Here is a 4,629-nt window from a genome sequence, read left to right as displayed (position 1 = left end):
TGGTTTAAACTCAACTGCATTCAGTTAATCACATTAGGAAACAAGTCTTGTGGTGGCATCAGTAGGAGGTTTACAGCAAGTTATTCAGTCTGGCAATTATTGCAAATTAGAACCTTATTCAGGAAAGAATATCAATTTAAGAGTAGATAGAACACATTTACTATAGTTAATTCAGACCCTCTTTGAATGGGATATATTTTCTTAGAAGCAGACATAGAGATAAATGCATCACATGACCCTTGGAACCGAACTGCTGAATGAAGATATTGGGGGACTGGAGCTATTCATTTCCATTTACAGAATCCAAATTGCTGAAAAGTCATGGGAAGGCAGGAAAGAGACTTGTTGTTTTTAAAAATGCTCCCTGGCATTTGCCTGCCTGCGTCATCCAATGCAGTATCTTATTCTGCTGCCACCCGGGGTCCCATTCACTGGTTTGTTTAACCTCAAAGTGGGAAAGTAACTAACACAAATACATTCATTGTCCATGCTCTAATAGAATTAAGATTCCCAATACACTGCCTGCATTTGAATGAAGTTTGTTACACACTAGCTTTTATGGTCACACCCTTTTCCCTTGATGATTCTTAAGAATGGCAGAAGCAAGAGACCAGAAATTTTGTAAGCTCATAAATATGAAGCACACTGTGTTTAAATAATGCCAGCATGGTGATACAAATGGACCAATGCCAGGAAGCTCAAAGTTAAAGCTAACAATTCATCCTTACACCACTATGAATAAGAAGGAAGGAGAAAGGGGCACTGTGTTCATTATAGCTGCAGTGCCAGCAGACTGGGATAGCTCTGTCTAATGGACCATTGGGGCACAGAGCTTTGAATTGCACACTGTTTACCCAGAAGACAGGAAATAGATCTATTATGCTTCAAAAAGGCCAACTTGATATTGAGGAATTACATAATATTGTTTATTTCACACTGCACATTATCAGCTTGAGTGATTGTAAGCATTTGGAATAAACCTATATCTAGTCTCCTGCCAGCCAGTCAGTAGCAAAGACCAGCACTGGGCGCTGAAAATGGAAGCCATTACTCTGCGACTGTGGGCAGATCCAGTACAGGTTTTCATCAGCTATTCTTCCTACTTTGCTGCTTAGCTGTTATTGCCTTCTATTTCCTCTAGCAAGAACCTAAGCATAGTCTTGTAGATACTTGTAGTGAAGAATATTAGAGTACCAAAATCTCCATCATTCAGAGGTGGACTCACTGCTCTGAGCAAAATGCTACATTTTTATGGCTTTTTAATTAAAAAAAAACCCTTTTTTTGCTTTGATATCCTGGAGTTTGCCATTTGGCTATTTGATGACACTTAGAGATTGATTTTTGCTCCGTCTGTCAAAGTGAAACTGGCAATATATTTTGATAGTTAGCATGAATTACATTTGTGGTTGAGGAGAACAAAATGTCTTCTTTTAAGGCTAAAGTGAGAGGAAGATAAACTTATTTTAATTAGCAATTCTTAAAGAAGTAATTTTCTAAAATGCAAGAAGTTTTTAAATAAAATGATAAATTATGTCATTTTCTGCTTGACATATGACTACATTGAATTAACCTGTTCTTAATATATGTATTTTACTTTCATAATTTTTAACTCCATGTTTCATGTAAACTAAATTTCTTGCAACTCCAAATTGCATATTCTCTGCTTTATCTTCTTTTCGTTTATTTTACAATGGATTTTAGTGAGGGCCCAGATTTCACAATGCCGGAGGTAATCCATCATAGTAGGCAATACCCCTTTGGCAATCACATTAGTTCTTCCAGAGTTCTAGATTCTCTTCCAAGCCAATTAAACCTGAAGAGTGCTTTATTCTTGAGTATTCTTTACCCCTGGCTCATGACTCTAAAGGCAGCACACTTAGGGGTACCATGTTAGAGGTATATTCTTTTTCCTATCAGGTTTTAAAATGTAATAATAATGATGATAAAACTGTTACTACTACTAGCAGTACCACTACTAGCTAATAACAGTTTACTCATTTATCCCTACTAGCTAATAACAGTTTACTCATTTATCCCTTGTGCTATGTGCTTTATGTGAATTATTTAATTTTTTACAAATAACTCTATGGAATAGGTACTATGACATCCCACTGCATCAGTTAGAAATGCTTATAGTTGCAACTGAGAGCTCAACTAATAATAACTTAAAATGGGTGTCTATTTATCATACATGAAAAGAAGTTTCATGGTCAGCAGTCATGGATGATTATTTTGTAGCTCAATGATGTCAGAGCATTGTGTCTGGGATTCTCCTGACCTTTCCCTCAAGTTGCAAGAAGATTGCCACAATTTAAGACATTTCCTTTGCATTCAAAGCAAGGAGATAGAAGAATGGGTAGAGACAGCTACCTTGGTCCCTTTTACAGGAAATCAAATGCTTTGCTTGTTTCCACATGCTATTTTTTGTATTTCACTAGCCAGAATGACATCATATTCTGCATAGGAGTCTGGGTAAACAAGCTGTTGGCTCTTTCACCTTTTATAGATAAAGGAGAAAGGTGTTAGCAATGGCATTGGGTTAGTCAGACTAAGTGCTACTTGCACTTAGAAATCAAGAAAGTGAGGCTAATTGGCTTTCTAAGGAGCTGGTAAATGGCAGAACCAGAATATAAACTCAGGCTGTTACAGGGCCTATACTCTTATTTTCCCCTCCAATTAAAATTCTTTTTTCTATTACAGTTGACATACAGTATTATATTAGTTTCAGATGTGCAACATAGTGGTTAGATATTTATGTAACTTATTTATGAAGTGAACATCCTGATAAGTCTAGTATCCATCTGACACCATGCATAGTTATTACAATATTATTGACTGTATTCCACATGCCGTACATTACATCTCCATGACTGTTTTTATATCCGGCAATTTGTACATCTTAATCCCTTCCTCTTTTTCATCCATCCCCTTAATCCCCCTCCCATTTGACAACCATCAATTTATTCCAGAGCCCATATTCTTAATCATGTTGCCACATGCTTTTATTTTCCTTTAGTTAATTTTTTTCCCTTGCGGGATCTTGGTGACTAGAAGAGATACTTAAATAAAATTGTTCTCATCAAATTCGAATCTTAGGACTGCAGGATTGTTCCAATATTAGTTTAATTTATACATCCCTTGTTTGCCACCATATTGCTAAGGATGGAACTCTCTGAAACATATTATCTAACTGTATTTAAACAGGCTATCATCTTGTCACTTTCATGTGTTGTTGAAGACTATCGCCACTTTTGGACAAATACTGTTAAGAGGTTTAGTTCCTTTTATTTTATATTATTTTTCCTGCAAACTGAGCATGCCCAAGTATGCATTGTAACCTGTAATTAAGATACAGACTGTCTCATTGCCAAGCAATATTTCATTCACATTACAAACCCAGTAATAGTTTTCTATTGTAACTAATAGTCAGAGATATTAATATGTTTCCTCCTAATAAAAAAATAGCATCAGAGCTTCCTCTCAGTTTTAAGGTCCTTTGGTTATAAATTTCTTTGTTAGCTTTGTTATCTGACCAGCAGTTTGTTGTAATCATAGACATTTTGAGGATACCAGCATATCTTGCCAGAATATAAGGAAGATAGAAGACACGCAGGAGTTCATTAACTACCAATTAAAGTGACAGAGAATGGTTTTTTCAGTTTTCACTGCCACTCTTTTCCCTTGCAGTTGCCAGTGAATAGCGCAGGTATAATACCTAGCAAAATACATATATTATACACTGGTTTTATTTGATTCATAATAAAGGTGATGCATTCCAATTCCAAAATGGATGAGACTTACATAAAGTTTTAAAAAAATCCAACAACTTTACATCATGAAGGTCCTAGAATATGTAAACATAAAATATGTAATCTATCTTTGATTTGCACCATAATACTCCTTTGCTTTGAAATCATGGCTGTATTACCAAACTGACAGTTTTAATGGAAAAAGTGGCTTTCAAAAGCTGCTGTTGAAAACACACTGCATAATTCTCTAAGCCGTGAATATTTTACTACCAGCATATGCAGAGAGGCAGGGAAAACACACTGCCATTTTATTCCCTGCAAGCTGGGATGGAGAAAATTCACTGGTGTTAAAACTACATGTTATAATATGATGGAAATTCATAAATACTTATGAATGCATACTGTTATTATTGGCAGGCAACACTTTGTAAAGTCATTTGGAAGATGAAAAACGAGTATTCTTTCATTTATAATTTACTCATTCAGAAAATATCCCTATATTTCAGATACTGTGCCAGGCTCAATAAAAAGATGAACAAGGAATCCCCATCCCCCCCCACCCCCGCCAATTGCTTTAAATGTCTCATGGGAATGTTTCGTGCATAGGGCTCTGGGTTAATATTGTCTAGTCACTTGAGCAATATTAGCTCAGTATTAGCCTAGACTAGGTAGGACTCCTGGGCACTGGGTCATCAAAAGCATAGTTCCTTGAGTCTTTTGTATCCTGTGGAGAGTGTGTTTGAGCCAGGGCACAGTTAATGTAATTTTTTGACTGTGTACAAAGGCAGGAGAAGACTCTGCCTTTCTGAGCTTACCACTTTTTATGAGGAGAATGTGAGAGTGGCCCATAGAGCAGTGATTAGGAGACTGGGAGGTAAGC

The sequence above is a fragment of the Pteropus medius genome, unplaced genomic scaffold (assembly GCF_902729225.1).
Source record: "Pteropus medius unplaced genomic scaffold, Ma_sr-lr_union100, whole genome shotgun sequence".
NCBI classification, from domain to species: domain Eukaryota; kingdom Metazoa; phylum Chordata; class Mammalia; order Chiroptera; family Pteropodidae; genus Pteropus; species Pteropus medius.
The sequence above is the reverse complement of the archived record's forward strand: the minus strand, read 5'-3'. Positions refer to the sequence as shown.